The sequence below is a fragment of the Hyperolius riggenbachi genome, chromosome 4, assembly GCF_040937935.1.
Source record: "Hyperolius riggenbachi isolate aHypRig1 chromosome 4, aHypRig1.pri, whole genome shotgun sequence".
NCBI lineage: Eukaryota > Metazoa > Chordata > Amphibia > Anura > Hyperoliidae > Hyperolius > Hyperolius riggenbachi.
This window is the reverse complement of record NC_090649.1, coordinates 437034651-437052598: the sequence shown is the minus strand read 5'-3', so window position 1 is coordinate 437052598 and position 17948 is coordinate 437034651. Positions and strand designations below refer to the sequence as shown.

Sequence of the window (17948 nt, the reverse complement as noted above, 5' to 3'; positions counted from 1 at the left end):
TAGCCATACTTGAGGAAATCAAAGAGAGGCACAACACAGCAGAGAACACCACCATGGGAGTGATCCAAACCGGTGAACCCACTCACCAAAGGTGTCACTGGTCAGGTGAGATATTTAGTGTAAAAAACCCAAAAAGGAAAAATCCTCATTGAGACCTACCGGTGATTTAGAACCAAGGTCGAAAATCCATCTTGTTTCATGTCTCAATAGTGACATAACTATATTGCCGCCCCTGGAAGACATAAACACACGTTTTAGACCACACACTGTCCAGCCAGTTGTCAATCCCCCATGTACTCTAAAAGCATGGTCTGCCACAGGGGTAAGGGGTTTGCCATCTAGGAAGTCCCTCTCTGCCAAGCGAATGGTCGAGAGGTGCTTCTGAATGCGTGTTTTAAGTTTGTTTTTGGTTTGACCTACATAATATAAATCACATGGGCACCTCAACAAATAGACAACTGCTTCCGTCTGGCAGTTGATAAACTCCTCAATACGGTGTGTCTTATGTGTTTTGGGGCTGACTATTTCCCTAGTAGGTCTCATCAAGGGACAAATACTACACCGTCCACAGGGAAAACTCCCTTTAGTTTCCAGACGCCTGTTAGATTGCTGTTGATAATGGCTCCTACACAAACGATCCTTCAAAGTAGGTGCTTTTTTAGCTGTTAGGGTCGGTCTAGTAGTGATGAACTTCCCCAAAACTGGGTCAGTATGAAGGATTGGCCAATGTTTCGTCAAAATACCTCTGAGATCATCCCACCTGGTGTTAAAAGGGGTACAAAGCCTTACCGTAGAGCTGGTCCGTTTTTTCTTTACGTACAAAAGTTCTTCCCGTCTGGAGTACTTGGCTCTCTGGTAGGCTTGTTTTACCGTCCGTTTAGGGTAACCCCTCTGTAGAAATCTGATTTCCAAATCTTTTGCTTGTCGCTCAAATTCCGACTCCTCAGAGCAGTTCCTTCGAACTCGCAGGAACTGTCCGGTAGGGATGTTGTTCTTTAGCTGCTTTGTATGGAAGGATCCATAGTGTAATAAAGAATTCACTGCAGTAGTTTTTCGGAAGAGAGTACTTCCTATTTGCCCATTATCTGTAAAATAAAGGTGTAAATCCAGAAAATCCACAGAGACAGGTGAGATCTTAGACGTTAAAACGATGTTCTTGTTATTTTGCCCCAATTCCTGAATGAATTCCTTTGCTCTCATTTCGGGGCCCTCCCAAAGAATCAGGATGTCGTCTATGGAACGGTACCACCCTAACAGTTTTAACGTCTAAGATCTCACCTGTCTCTGTGGATTTTCTGGATTTACACCTTTATTTTACAGATAATGGGCAAATAGGAAGTACTCTCTTCCGAAAAACTACTGCAGTGAATTCTTTATTACACTATGGATCCTTCCATACAAAGCAGCTAAAGAACAACATCCCTACCGGACAGTTCCTGCGAGTTCGAAGGAACTGCTCTGAGGAGTCGGAATTTGAGCGACAAGCAAAAGATTTGGAAATCAGATTTCTACAGAGGGGTTACCCTAAACGGACGGTAAAACAAGCCTACCAGAGAGCCAAGTACTCCAGACGGGAAGAACTTTTGTACGTAAAGAAAAAACGGACCAGCTCTACGGTAAGGCTTTGTACCCCTTTTAACACCAGGTGGGATGATCTCAGAGGTATTTTGACGAAACATTGGCCAATCCTTCATACTGACCCAGTTTTGGGGAAGTTCATCACTACTAGACCGACCCTAACAGCTAAAAAAGCACCTACTTTGAAGGATCGTTTGTGTAGGAGCCATTATCAACAGCAATCTAACAGGCGTCTGGAAACTAAAGGGAGTTTTCCCTGTGGACGGTGTAGTATTTGTCCCTTGATGAGACCTACTAGGGAAATAGTCAGCCCCAAAACACATAAGACACACCGTATTGAGGAGTTTATCAACTGCCAGACGGAAGCAGTTGTCTATTTGTTGAGGTGCCCATGTGATTTATATTATGTAGGTCAAACCAAAAACAAACTTAAAACACGCATTCAGAAGCACCTCTCGACCATTCGCTTGGCAGAGAGGGACTTCCTAGATGGCAAACCCCTTACCCCTGTGGCAGACCATGCTTTTAGAGTACATGGGGGATTGACAACTGGCTGGACAGTGTGTGGTCTAAAACGTGTGTTTATGTCTTCCAGGGGCGGCAATATAGTTACGTCACTATTGAGACATGAAACAAGATGGATTTTCGACCTTGGTTCTAAATCACCGGTAGGTCTCAATGAGGATTTTTCCTTTTTGGGTTTTTTACACTAAATATCTCACCTGACCAGTGACACCTTTGGTGAGTGGGTTCACCGGTTTGGATCACTCCCATGGTGGTGTTCTCTGCTGTGTTGTGCCTCTCTTTGATTTCCTCAAGTATGGCTATGCTGGTTTTGTTTTGTTTTGTGAGACTGTGATCTTATGGGTTTGGAATTTGTGAGTAGTTCCAACAATTAATTCTATACCATGGTGACTAGTGTGCACTGGCCTGTTAAGTCCTCTGGGGTGATCTCTCTTGTGACTGATACCGTTGGTAGTCTATTGGATACTCTCATGGTATCTCTATATAATGGACCACATTAGAGGTTTTTTGAGATGCTCCATCAACTTGTTTGATATATTTATCTATTTCGCTTACTAACATATGATTCTTTTAGGTTTCCGGATTCCGAATGTATTTTGCCTATACTGGTGCATGGATACAGTTTACATGGTTCCTCTTTGCTTCTCTGACACCTGTGAATAATACTCTTCGGACGGAGCCTCCTGTACTTTTGTTTTGTATTTCTATATTTATATAATTTTGTTTTTTATGTGTATTATCTTGTTATACAATATGGGTATTTCCCTGCTGATGTTTTTGAAATTGTAGCAATATCCGTTTTATCCACTAGATGGCATTTTTGACTATCCTTATATGTATTGAGATAGAGATGTGTATGTATGTTCGATTTTCTGACCAATGTAATTAATCCTATTGTTGATTATTATGTGTATCTCGTTTATGTTTATTTAGGGCACTTATCCTTTGTTTTTTGTTCTGGGGCTTATTGTCCCTATACTATAATCTAGTTATCTTCGTTCAGTACTTCCTTCATCTATTCGGCACTACATTTCCCATGACCCTTGTGAGCTGAGAGAGGAAGTGGGGCGGCGTCTATTGACGCGGCTTCCGCTTCTTCTAAGTGCGCGGCCGCGCACACAACATTTCAGCATAGGGGTTTTCCCTTCCCCGCCCACATAGGTCCTGTATTTAATAGCCGGCTTCTCATGTAGGTCCTTTAGCCCAGTCGAAGCTGCGCATTCAGGCAGCGAATCGCGACGGCGTCCGTGGGGCACCCCTCTCCCATGCCTGTCATTCCTCTCTCCCGGTAAGATCTCAGCCCTGCTTATCTCCACACTACTTAGCACTTTATTGCTCCTCACCTCGTTCTCTATTTTGCACACTCGTTCATTGGATGGGGTTAACTTGTATCTCATCCTCTGTTTATGCACATTGCACTTTTTCCATTTTTTCACCATTTGCACTCATTTGGCTGATAGCTTGTTCAGGGATCTTGGATTTTTTGGTTTTACTGTTATATTCTGCTCATTCATATTTGTACGTATTTATTCATTAGGAGGTGGTTATGCAGGCATTGTGGCCAGACTTATTGCATTTTCTAATTATTGTTACTTCGTGCCCCATGATCTACTGTTTTTAGTGTTTTTATTTTGTTGTGTACTGAATAAAAGTTCTTGTTCATTTATTATTCAAGTGAGTGGTGCGGTTTTTTAGGGAACTACTTTTTCTCGATTTGTACAAATAGACATATTATTGGTTCCTTTCTGCACGCTTATGTATTTACCCATATTTATGGTTGAGTAGATGGTGCTTGCCTATTTTGTGTATGCTCATGTATGGTTCTTATGACCTTCTTTGGTCTTTTTCTAGGGCTACAGCACATCTCTGGATAATTTCCCTTATATAGATTGTACTTTGAGTGGTCAGTTTGTCCTTTTGTGGTTGGATACTGGACTCTACACAGGATGGAAGCATTAAATCGCCTTGAGAGGGGCTGGAACTCCCAGTTGAATGAAATCTTTGGTAATAAGACGGTGGTGGAAGATCCTAGGTTTCCACCAGATTTCAAAAAGTTATGTTATGAGATCAAGAGTACACATGCTGAATATGTTAAGCTATGGTGGAATGCCCACAGTTTGGAGAACTATAAAAAAGAGGGTATTTTCCCTAGAGGACTCAGGGTTCAGATCTTTCCCTCTTGGGAAGTCTCTGAGCAAGAAAAGAAGGATTGGGAGGTGGGGCTTGGAAAGTGCTCCATTATTATTATAGACATGCTTTTAAAACATGATAAAGATCTGTTACCCAAACTCAAGGAGAGGATCAATAGCCTGTTGGGCCAGCTTAATAAGTTTGATAGTGTTAGACTAGTACAACCCTTCTTGCAGCAACTTGATAAAGATGTGCAACAGGTAGAAAAGGTAACTATAGAAAATAAAAGGACCAAACTAATAAGGGACAGGAGTGACTATGCATCTGGGAAGGCCTTCAGGTGGAAGCACCGGGGTAATAGAAAAGGCCAGGGCTATGAACAACCAAGACGACCTAGAAGAGTCAGAAAACCAAAACCAGTTGACCCTAAACAATCTACCCCTAATGTCCCACAGTATACATCTCTGTCTGAAACAAGCACTGATTTTTTAGAAACAGAAAGCGAGGCAGAAGGGGCGGCCTTGCTTTCAAACGGAAGAGGGATAAACAGCCCCGGGGATTTCTCCAACAAGAGGAGAAAGCTGAATGTGAGCCCAGGGGAACTGAGGAGATGAGTACCCTTCAGGTCATCAACTTAACAGACTACCAGCTTAGTCCGGCTCAATTAAGTGTCTTACAGAGAGGCTTGAATTTTTCTCCAACTAAAAATATGGACGTCTTTGAAGTGGTCAAAGATATATATTTGTTTTGTCGAAGACTGGCTTTGAAACGCTTATACCATCGGGAAAGTAATGAATTGGATATGCGTACACAGCAGATTGTTGACCTCCCGGATGAAAATGACAGACAAGTGTTTGAGGATCTCATGGACCTGTTGAGTGAGAATGAGAACAATATGGGGCCTGATGAAGAGAAGACCATAAGAGGTATGTTTAAACCTAAATCCACATTTTTACCTAACTTGTCTCTCTTTCCACCCATAAAAATTTTCTTCGATTTGGTGGTTCAGGACATAGAGAACTTATCTTCACGACACCCCTACACGTCTAATTTAACTAGGGAAGAAAGTATTGCTATTTCTGAACTTTCCATCAGAGATGATTTTGTCATCCGTGAGGCGGATAAGGGTGGGAATGTTGTGCTTAGTGTTGGGCGAACACCTGGATGTTCGGGTTCGGGCCGAACAGGCCGAACATGGGCCAGATGTTCGGCATGTTCGGCCCGAACGCCGAACTCAATGGGAGTCAATGGGACCCCCGAACATGCCCATTTTGGGGGCCCTATGGGGTCGCAGGCATAAGGGGGGAGCATGCCCCGGTCGCGGGGGGGGGTCGGAAATTCCCCCCACCCCCTCCGCTAGCGCTCCCCCCTCTGCCCGCTTCCCCATACAAAAAGTTTAAATCAAGTTCAATAGTACCTGGGCTGGTGGCATTGGCTGGCAGTGGAGTGAGGAGGAGGAGGAGTCCGAATAGCAGAGTGACGTTGAGGCCGGGCAGCGGGCGGTTCAGCGCTAGTACCCTTGTGGTACTTCCGCCCTTTCTCTGACCTCACGTCCTCTGCGTGATGACGCATACGAGGGTACGCGTGATGCGTACCCTCGTATGCAGAGGACGTGAGGTCAGAGAAAGGGCGGAAGTACCACAAGGGTACTAGCGCTGAACCGCCCGCTGCCCGGCCTCAACGTCACTCTGCTACTCGGACTCCTCCTCCTCCTCACTCCACTGCCAGCCAATGCCACCAGCCCAGGTACACTACTATTGAACTTGATTTAAACTTTTTTTATGGGGAAGCGGGCAGAGGGGGGAGCGCTAGCGGAGGGGGTGGGGGGAATTTCCGACCCCCCCCGCGATCGGGGCATGCTCCCCCCTTATGCCTGCGACCCCATAGGGGGGCCGTATTGCGGCCTGTTCGGCCGAACAGGGCCCTGTTCGCCCGAACAGGGGCCCTGTTCGGCCCTGTTCGGGGGCATACAGAAGTTCGGGGCGAACCCGAACTTAAAAGGCCGAACACCATCAGGTGTTCGGCCGAACTCGAACATCACCCGAACAGGGTGATGTTCTGCAGAACCCGAACAGTGGCGAACACTGTTCGCCCAACACTAGTTGTGCTTTGGCCAACCAGGGATTATCTGAAGGAAGTGAAAAGACAGTTAGGAGATAGAAGATATTATAAACGCCTTTCTAGCAATCCAACAGCTCCATTCAACATCGAACTCAACCATCTTTTAGATGAGGCTAGAGAGAGGGGTCTAATCTCCCAGAAGGAAAAGGGCTTTCTTACTGTTAAAGAACCAGTAATCCCAACCTTTTACCTGTTGCCCAAGGTCCACAAGAACTTGGAATGCCCACCTGGCCGCCCCATTGTTTCGGGGATAGGTAGTCTCATTGAGAAGGGGTGCAGTTTCCTAGATTTCTTCCTACAGGAACATGTTTTGACTTTGGACTCGTATGTCCGGGACTCATTGGATCTGATTACTAAACTTAATCACATCTCTGTTCCAACAGGTACGTGTTTTATATCGCTTGATGTGGAATCTCTGTATACAAACATCCAACATGATGATGCGTGTCGAGCAGTCCATTATTTTTTGTCTACTACTACAACAGGTAGAGCGGAATTCAATTCTTTCTTGATCAGTCTCTTGAAGTTCATATTGGCCCATAATTTCTTTGTCTTTGATGGACAATTCTTTTTACAGACCCACGGTGTTTCCATGGGGGCGAAGTGTGCCCCCGCCATCGCCAACCTCTTTCTTGGGTGGTGGGAGCGGGAGACAGTTTGGGGTCCCTCGTTGGAACGGTACCACCCTAACATTTTGGGGTGGTACCGTTTTATAGACGACATCCTGATTCTTTGGGAGGGCCCCGAAATGAGAGCAAAGGAATTCATTCAGGAATTGGGGCAAAATAACAAGAACATCGTTTTAACGTCTAAGATCTCACCTGTCTCTGTGGATTTTCTGGATTTACACCTTTATTTTACAGATAATGGGCAAATAGGAAGTACTCTCTTCCGAAAAACTACTGCAGTGAATTCTTTATTACACTATGGATCCTTCCATACAAAGCAGCTAAAGAACAACATCCCTACCGGACAGTTCCTGCGAGTTCGAAGGAACTGCTCTGAGGAGTCGGAATTTGAGCGACAAGCAAAAGATTTGGAAATCAGATTTCTACAGAGGGGTTACCCTAAACGGACGGTAAAACAAGCCTACCAGAGAGCCAAGTACTCCAGACGGGAAGAACTTTTGTACGTAAAGAAAAAACGGACCAGCTCTACGGTAAGGCTTTGTACCCCTTTTAACACCAGGTGGGATGATCTCAGAGGTATTTTGACGAAACATTGGCCAATCCTTCATACTGACCCAGTTTTGGGGAAGTTCATCACTACTAGACCGACCCTAACAGCTAAAAAAGCACCTACTTTGAAGGATCGTTTGTGTAGGAGCCATTATCAACAGCAATCTAACAGGCGTCTGGAAACTAAAGGGAGTTTTCCCTGTGGACGGTGTAGTATTTGTCCCTTGATGAGACCTACTAGGGAAATAGTCAGCCCCAAAACACATAAGACACACCGTATTGAGGAGTTTATCAACTGCCAGACGGAAGCAGTTGTCTATTTGTTGAGGTGCCCATGTGATTTATATTATGTAGGTCAAACCAAAAACAAACTTAAAACACGCATTCAGAAGCACCTCTCGACCATTCGCTTGGCAGAGAGGGACTTCCTAGATGGCAAACCCCTTACCCCTGTGGCAGACCATGCTTTTAGAGTACATGGGGGATTGACAACTGGCTGGACAGTGTGTGGTCTAAAACGTGTGTTTATGTCTTCCAGGGGCGGCAATATAGTTACGTCACTATTGAGACATGAAACAAGATGGATTTTCGACCTTGGTTCTAAATCACCGGTAGGTCTCAATGAGGATTTTTCCTTTTTGGGTTTTTTACACTAAATATCTCACCTGACCAGTGACACCTTTGGTGAGTGGGTTCACCGGTTTGGATCACTCCCATGGTGGTGTTCTCTGCTGTGTTGTGCCTCTCTTTGATTTCCTCAAGTATGGCTATGCTGGTTTTGTTTTGTTTTGTGAGACTGTGATCTTATGGGTTTGGAATTTGTGAGTAGTTCCAACAATTAATTCTATACCATGGTGACTTGTGTGCACTGGCCTGTTAAGTCCTCTGGGGTGATCTCTCTTGTGACTGATACCGTTGGTAGTCTATTGGATACTCTCATGGTATCTCTATATAATGGACCACATTAGAGGTTTTTTGAGATGCTCCATCAACTTGTTTGATATATTTATCTATTTCGCTTACTAACATATGATTCTTTTAGGTTTCCGGATTCCGAATGTATTTTGCCTATACTGGTGCATGGATACAGTTTACATGGTTCCTCTTTGCTTCTCTGACACCTGTGAATAATACTCTTCGGACGGAGCCTCCTGTACTTTTGTTTTGTATTTCTATATTTATATAATTTTGTTTTTTATGTGTATTATCTTGTTATACAATATGGGTATTTCCCTGCTGATGTTTTTGAAATTGTAGCAATATCCGTTTTATCCACTAGATGGCATTTTTGACTATCCTTATATGTATTGAGATAGAGATGTGTATGTATGTTCGTTTTTCTGACCAATGTAATTAATCCTATTGTTGATTATTATGTGTATCTCGTTTATGTTTATTTAGGGCACTTATCCTTTGTTTTTTGTTCTGGGGCTTATTGTCCCTATACTATAATCTAGTTATCTTCGTTCAGTACTTCCTTCATCTATTCGGCACTACATTTCCCATGACCCTTGTGAGCTGAGAGAGGAAGTGGGGCGGCGTCTATTGACGCGGCTTCCGCTTCTTCTAAGTGCGCGGCCGCGCACACAACATTTCAGCATAGGGGTTTTCCCTTCCCCGCCCACATAGGTCCTGTATTTAATAGCCGGCTTCTCATGTAGGTCCTTTAGCCCAGTCGAAGCTGCGCATTCAGGCAGCGAATCGCGACGGCGTCCGTGGGGCACCCCTCTCCCATGCCTGTCATTCCTCTCTCCCGGTAAGATCTCAGCCCTGCTTATCTCCACACTACTTAGCACTTTATTGCTCCTCACCTCGTTCTCTATTTTGCACACTCGTTCATTGGATGGGGTTAACTTGTATCTCATCCTCTGTTTATGCACATTGCACTTTTTCCATTTTTTCACCATTTGCACTCATTTGGCTGATAGCTTGTTCAGGGATCTTGGATTTTTTGGTTTTACTGTTATATTCTGCTCATTCATATTTGTACGTATTTATTCATTAGGAGGTGGTTATGCAGGCATTGTGGCCAGACTTATTGCATTTTCTAATTATTGTTACTTCGTGCCCCATGATCTACTGTTTTTAGTGTTTTTATTTTGTTGTGTACTGAATAAAAGTTCTTGTTCATTTATTATTCAAGTGAGTGGTGCGGTTTTTTAGGGAACTACTTTTTCTCGATTTGTACAAATAGACATATTATTGGTTCCTTTCTGCACGCTTATGTATTTACCCATATTTATGGTTGAGTAGATGGTGCTTGCCTATTTTGTGTATGCTCATGTAAGGCTCAAGTAAGCAGACTGTGTGAGTCACACAGAGGCTGCAGGGGGCCTGGAGAGGGTGTGTATAGCTTCTATCCAATCTCAAGCAGCACAGCACATTCCAGCCAGACTGCCTGAGCCCGACAGACCCGACAGAGGAGAGAAGATTAGATCATATAACAGAGATAATACAGCCACTGTGCAAGTAGGAAAGGCTGCAGTAAGCCAGACCACATTAGAACAGGCATAGGAACTTATAGGATAGAAGAAATAAGGACGAAATTTTCTTTAAACTTTATTCCTGCAATACTTTTGCTGTTAAGTAGCAAATTTTTGTTGTTGAGTAAAGATACTAAGGGTTTTTTTGCACATTTGCAGACTGCGTCGCACTGCGGTACTGTTCCTCGCTGCTTCCCCGTCGCAAGGGCCATTACACTGTTCACGCAATGCAACGTGGTGCACCGGAAGTAACAATATTGCCGCAATCCTGCCGTAAAGTATGCAGCATGTTACCGCATGATCCGTGCTTACCGCTCGCATTGCATCAAACATTTCATGTGTAAAACTGGCCAAAAGGATAGAGATGTCACTTTACCAACAAAGATCAGGATTGTTAATGATATGGTCTTCCCTGTAGTAACATATGGCTGTGAAAGTCGGAATATAAATCAGGTCATGCATAGAAAAATGTATGCTATTGCATTGTGAGTGTGGAGAAGGCTACTGAGAGTTCAGTGGCATACCTAGGGCATTTGACACCCGGTGCTGGTTATTATAAGATACCCCCCCCCTCCAAACTTCCTCCACCCCCCCCCCCAAAAAAAGGAGCGAGTTTGGCATACTAAGCGCGCCACGGTGGGTCATGCCAGGTATAGGGGCTCCCTGTATAGTAAAGTGGGCAGCATTTCACCAGAAATCGTAAAGGGGGCAGCATTTCACCATAAAATAATCGTAAAGTGGGCAGCATTTCACCAGAAAGTAATTGTTATGTGGGCAGCATTCACCAGAAAATAATCGTTATGTGGGCAGCATTCACCAGAAAATAATCGTTATGTGTCCCCTACCCCTCCTTTTAGCGCTGCTCTTCCCCTACCATGGGGGGTCGTGGCGACACCCCCTTGAGTGTCAGTCACCCGGGGCACCACGCCCCCCTGCGCCCAATGGTAGGGACGCCACTGTGAGAGTTCCCTGGACTGAAAGAAGATCTAACCAGTCAATACTTAAAGAGACAATGAAGTCTTATTTGCATATTCATCCTTCAGCATTAAATTCTAAGCTGAATGGCCGCATCCCCGTAGCAGAACAAGTTATTTACAGCCCTGAAATTGCCCTGCAAAGTTCCACGAGTTTGCAGGACATAGTTTCTGCTGCCTGGTAGAGGCAGAGCTTTGCGCAGTAGCCCTGCCTCTACTCCAGTCAATCTCCACCGCTCTCCGCCTCTTCCCCCCCCCCCCCCGCCCCTCTCAGTGAAAGAAGACTGAGAGGGGCTGGGAGAGGCAGAGATCGGCGGAAATTGACTGGAGTAGAGGCAGAGCTACTGCGCAAAGCTCTGCCTCTACCAGGCAGCAGATTGATGCGATCTGTGTAACTTTGCAGGGAAATTTCAGGGCAATAAGTAACTCTGTGGGGATGTGGTGATTCAGCTTAGTATTTAATGCTAAAGAAGGATGAATAAGAAAATAAGGTAAAAAACAAGACTTTAGTGTCTTTTTAAAGTAAACCAGAGCTGATGACCTAGGAAAAATCAGTACTTACCCGGGGCTACCACCAGCCCCATAAGCAGACCGTGGGAGGGTGTGGGACACACACCTGCTTATGGGGCTGGAGGAAACCCTCGGTAAGTATAGATTTTTCATAAGTTGTCAGCTCTGGTAACCTTTAAAGAAATAAGGCCCGAGTGTTCACTAGAGGAGTTGATACAGTAGCAATAAAAAGTATGTGAACCCTTTGGAATTATATGGATTTCTGCACAAATTGGTCATAAAATGCGATCTGATCTTCATCTAAGTCCCAACAATATAGGTGTGTTCAATAAAAACATGGAAGCATTGAATGAATTCGGTGGTATTAGTTTAAGCAGACTGTGATTGTGTATTGTTGGGACTTAGCTGAAGATCAGATCACATTTCATGACCAATTTGTACAGAAATCCATATAATCCTTAACCTCTTGACGACCAGCTAACGCCGATTGGCGTAAACTGGTCGTCTGCGGGTTACCATGGAAACGGCCTTTCCATGTCAGTTCACGGAGGGTGTCTCCGTGAACAGCCGGAGAGCCGCCGATCGCGGCTCTCCGGCAAAATGTAAACAGGCGGGGAAGAAATCCCCGCTGTTTACATCATACGGCGCTGCTGCGCAGCAGCGCCGTAAGGCAGATCGGCGATCCCCGGCCTCTGATTGGCCGGGGATCGCCGGCATATGATAGGCTGAAGCCTATCCTTCAATGCGCAGGACGGAACTCCGTCCTGCGCATTACGGAGAGAGGGAGGTAAGGAGGCAGAGGGCGGAAATGGCTGCGGAGGGGGGCTTTGAGAAGCCCCCCCCCCCCGCAAAACGCAGATGGACGGCGGCGATCAGACCCCCCCAGCAGGACATCCCTCTAGTGGGGAAAAAAGGGGGGTAGTCTGATCGCCCTGCTGCACTCCTGATCGGTGCTGCGGGCTGGAGAGCCCCCGCAGCACCGATCAGTGAAAAATCCCCTGGTCGGCAAGTGGTTAAAGGACCACTATCGCGAAAATCGTCAAATTTAAAATACATGTAAACACATACAAATAAGAAGTTTGTTTCTTCCAGAGTAAAATGAGCTATAAATTACTTTTCTCCTATGTTGCTGTTACTTACACTAAGTAGTAGAAATCTGACAGGACTGACATATTTTTGACTAGCCAGCTCCTCATAGGGGATTCTTAGGGTTTTGTTTATTTTCAAAAGCACTTAGTGAATGGCAGTTGTTCTGTCCAACTGCCAAAAAAAGTTTGCAGGGAGGCTGGCCAGCACCATTGTATAATTCCTTTTCAGGGAGTGTCTTTATAAAGAATAACAGCCTTGCTGAGAATCCCCCGTGAAGAGATGGACTAGCCCAAAATGTGTCGGTTCTGTCAGATTTCTATTAACTAAATGTACGTGACAGCAACATAGGAGAAAAGTAATTTATGGCTCATTTTACTCTGGAAGAAAAATACTTCTTATTTGTCTGTGTTTAGTTTACATGTATTTTAAATTTTACAATAGTGCTCCTTTAAATACATTAGTCACTTAATGATAAGAGCATACCGTACTCATCAGAAATCACTAGAGCTTGGAAAATTGAGGGGAAAAGAAGAAGAGGACGGCAGAGAGTAAGATGCATAGACAGCGATTGAAGCTCTTCGGACCCCAAGTTGTGCTGGTTGAACAAACCATCTATGGGTGCTATTGAAAAATACTCTGTCTTGTCGCTTACATTTATCATGCTCAACAAAGTATTGGATGCAACTAGTAGAGCAAGGGTGCCCATTGTGTAGATCGCGGGGAGAGGGCCAGCGCATACCGCAAAGGCTGCATCTGAAATGACCAGCAGCTCACATGTGCAGCACCTCTAATAAGCTATCTGCACACTTTGGGCTTGATTCACAAAGCGGTGCAAAGTGTTTGCACGCCTGTGAAAAGCCCTTTATCACGCCTAAACTCAGTTTAGGCGTGATAAGAAGAAACTCGCGCGAATTTTCCGCGCGCAAAGTCTTGCGCGCGCAGCACCCGGCGCTTCGCGCGAAGCTCCCATTAAGCCCTATGGGACTTTGCGCGTACGCGCGGTAGCTTCGCGCGAAGAGCAGCACAAATCGGTGATAACTCAGTGGTGCAAAGGTTATCACGCCTAAAGTCTTTTAGGCGTCATAACTGAGTTATCACCGCTTTGTGAATCGAGCCCTTTGCATTCAATTCAGATGCAAAACATATGCATAACTACTATTACTTACCATGCAAACGGGAAACTCAGGAATACGGGCTGGGAGCAGCTAACCTGGTAGGGAGCAGCTAACCTGGTAGTTACGGTACATACTAGCAAAATTATGAAAGGGGGGGGGTTGCGCAGATCGCAATCTATCGGTATATCGCAAAGGACTTCATGGTAGATCCAACCGCACTACATTTTCTATTCCGTATATACAACTGTGCTCCTAAAATTGAACAACGGTAGATCATTTTGATTTGCTTATTTTTTAAGTAGCTCACTAGCCGAAAAAGTGTGGGCACTTCTGCAGTAGAGGCTACGTGTAACGATTGGATAAGAACAGGGTCGGACTGGGACACTGGGGGCCCACCAAAGAAATTTCAACCAGGGGCCCACACATCCCATGATTGCGGTAAAAAAAGTTTGTGACCATGCACCGGAAGGTGGGCGTGGTCATGATGTATTATGCACAGGGCCAAATGTACATGATCTTAGCAGCATTGTAATTCAGAGACACTGCTGCCCAGCAAAACTTTGCATAGAGTCCCCTCCTTCAATATAAAGTAATGTCCTACTTTGCAGAGGTTGCGACTGCAGAGGCTGCAACCGCATCGGGGCCCTCCCTCAACCACAGTATTACCTCTCTATTGGTCCTGTGCTCATTATAATGACTTCTATAGATCCTTTGAATAGTGGTAATCATTAACAAACTTCTCCCCATCCCCTTCTTGCACCTCAGACGCTGTAGTTGCCATTGGCAGGTTTTGGTGCGTCGTATCAAGTGTTATGTATAGAGTGCTTGGGGGGCCCCATTGTAAAATTTGCGTCGGGGCCTACAGCTCCTTAGCTACGCCACTGCTCTCAGCATGAGTGATTACAGCACTGAGAAGAGAATTTTTTTGCTGCAGGCAGCAATTGGAGCTCTGTCACACAAGAAGGGGGGGTGGGGGGCACCAGAGACCTGGAGGCGGGGCCCACCGAGGGAAAAAACTGTACTACTGTGGCCCAGTCCGACCCTGGATAAGAACCATCAACATTTTACTTCCCCATAGCTCCCAACTGTCCCTCTTTGGGTGCCTTGTCCCTCTTTCCTCCTCATTTGTCCCTCTTTCAGGATTTTGTCCCTCTTTCTATGTAAATATATATATATTTCTCTACTATAAAATGTGTTTGGTTGACTCTAAACTTTATTCCCATCCTTTGCATTGATTATATTACTCATTTTAAAATGTTAATATGAAGGGAAAACCAGGATAGAAAGGACCAGTGTGTTTTGAATTATAAAACAACATATTTTTCTTATGAAATCTTTATGACTAGGGGTGGCAGGGTTGTGATTAAGGGGTGTGGTAGGGTTGAGGCCTAAGTGTCCCTCTTTCTCATCTCAAAAAGTTGGGAGGTATGCTTCCTCTTCGGAAAATAATATATACCGGTAATCACCGAAGAGCTATGCCTCACTTTACTAACATTTGGTCATAGTTCCTCCATACTCAAATAGAACAGTTCATAAATCCTACTTTGCTGCTGCGTAATCTAGTATACAGGTTTTCGAGGAATATGTATGCTCTCAGGGTCTCCTGGACAGAGGGATGATCCTCATCTTTTCCCTGTGGATTTAGGTTCCTCATTTGGTCTCTAAGAATGAGATCAATCTTAATCCTATTAGTTTGGTGGGAAAAGGTCAAAGCATGTTATTAGTGAAGAGTGTACCACCAAGTAACTAACGCAGCCTTCTCACGTCTTTGGTGATGGACGGTGACAACTGTTCTCTCCACTTATAGGTATTAGGACAGCTTCTCCTGCATTTCATTAGACAATGTAAATTTTTCAGCTTTAGTATTTACTGTCAGTTTGTATTCATGCTGTGACAATGCCATCCCTGTAATATTAGACATCATTTTGCTTTACCTTAATGAAGTTTGATTCACTAAGTAAAAAAAAAACAAAACAAAAAAAAAAAACTCTCTATAAAAGTACTGAATAGGAATTGCTCCTCCCTGCCGTTTCATGTTGTTTATCAACCGCTTCTTGCTCATTATTGTACTGGTTCCCAGTCCCGCCCAAGGGCAATTTCAGGTCTTTTTTAAAATTATACAAGTGTTGACCCTTTTTAGAACAGTAAGGGCCGGTTCACACGGATGCTTTTACCGACAAGCGTCCGGGACTCGTCTGTAAACACTCCCATTCAAGTATAAAAGGGAGACACCGAGAGCCCAGTATAGTGTAGTATGTACTGGAAATGTGGGTGTTATGGTAAGAATTAATACAAACCAGGGTTACCATCCAGGCAACCACTATGTAGGCAGGTGGGGAGAATCAGACCTGTCCCCAATCAGGATTAAGAAGTTGCTCTCTGTACATTGGAAAAAGGGGGCCAAATCCCCTCCACCAAGGGTGGACTCAAATAACGTTCAAGTTGACAGAGGTGCCAGAAGCATAAAAAGTCACTAAAATCATTAAAATGGAGGAGGTAGTGGTGGAATTACCTCCTCATAGTAGACACAAGATGCTGTTGATGTTTATTAGAGTGACCAGACATCCCAGATTACCCGGGACAGGTCCCGGATTCGGGGTCCCCTGTCCCAGGCTGCATGAGGTCCCGGGAAGCATCCCGCTTTTAGCAGCGGGACGTCCCGGCCTCGGGACTCTGGCCACTGTATCTGCATGAACTGGCAGCGTGCGAGTTCATTGCTCGCAGCCCCGCTCCAGCCTGCATAGTCTTCCGGTGTTCCGACACCGGCAGGCGAGCAGGGCTACGGGAAGAAGGGTGCCGAAGCCCTGTACTGGAGACTATTTGTGTCTCCAGTACAGGGCTTCGGGCGCCATCTTGCCGTAGCCCTGCTCTGCCTGTCAGCGCAGGAGACTGCAGGAGGAGCAAGACGGTCCCGGGAGCAGCGCGCCAGAGGCCGGCCAGGAGCGAGAGGAGACTTCTGCCAGGTGAGTAAATGCTTTTTTTCCCCCAGGTGTTATGTTGCCCAAATTGCGTTTATTTTGTACTGACATGTAGCTCACAATGCGTTTATTTTGTACTGACATGTTGCTCACATTGCGTTTATTTTGTACTGACATGTTGCCCACAATGCATTTATTTTGAGCTGACATGTTGCCCACAATGCGTTTATTTTGTACTGACATGTTGCCCACAATGCATTTATTTTGTGCTGACATGTTGCCCACAATGCGTTTATTTTGTGCTGACATGTTGCCCACAATGCATTTATTTTGTGCTGACATGTTGCCCACAATGCATTTATTTTGTGCTGACATGTTGCCCACAATGCGTTTATTTTGTGCTGACATGTTGCCCACAATGCGTTTATTTTGTGCTGACATGTTGCCCATTGCGTTTATTTTGTGCTGAACTATTGCCCCCATTGCATTTATTTTGTGCTGAAATTTTGCCCACATTGCGTTTACTTTCTTATGCCTCGCTGTTACATCATTATGTTAGCCCCGCCCATATAATGTCATGGTCACGCCCATTTTTCGGCGCAGCGTGCGCCGCATCCCCCAATTTTTTGACGCCCCCCCCCCGGCCCATGTTGAACCGACAAAAATGTGGTCACTCTATGTATATTTATCCTCTGTCTTGACAGATGAAGCGAGATATACCTGTAAAACGCATTGCACCTTTTTGTAGTATGTAAATAAACTATTTTTGTTGAATAAACATCAACAGCATCTTGTGTCTATTTAGAGGAGCAACGCGTTTTGCAGGTAATTCCCACTTCATCAAGCTATAGAAGGAGCATATGACTCATGGAGGTCTATTACAAAGCTTAGCAACAGCATCTTGTGTCTACTTTGAAGAGGTAAGTCCACCACTACCTCCTCCGTTTTAACGATTTTGGTGACTTTTTATCCTTCTGGTGCCTCTGTCCACTCCCATGCAGGTGAATGGGAGCGTTCACACTGCGCGATTATCCGTCAATTGCGCAAACGCGGCAATCCAATCTCGATTTTCCCCGTTGTTTCGGGCAATACTGGATGCCTCATGCGGCTAGTAGGGTCGATTAACCGCCGCGTCTTCATGTCCCCTTGTGGGTATGAAAACCGGAGATCGCGATGGGACGCCGACTATTGCTGTAGAAAGCCCCCAAACAAGATGCCATGAGAGTAGACGAGACGAAACACCAGAAGCTGCCCCTCTGAACCGGCCCTTTCTTTCCTTTCTGTGCTGCTACCCCTCCAACAGTGTTCTCATGTCTGCTCCTGGTAC

At 45.1% G+C, this 17948-nt stretch overlaps 1 protein-coding gene across 1 annotated transcript in view; it reads right to left on the bottom strand.

The window, feature by feature from the left end:
* Positions 1-17948, bottom strand: part of LOC137570932 (short-chain dehydrogenase/reductase family 9C member 7-like) — a 41402-nt gene that overhangs the window by 11840 nt on the left and 11614 nt on the right. The window lies entirely within an intron of this gene.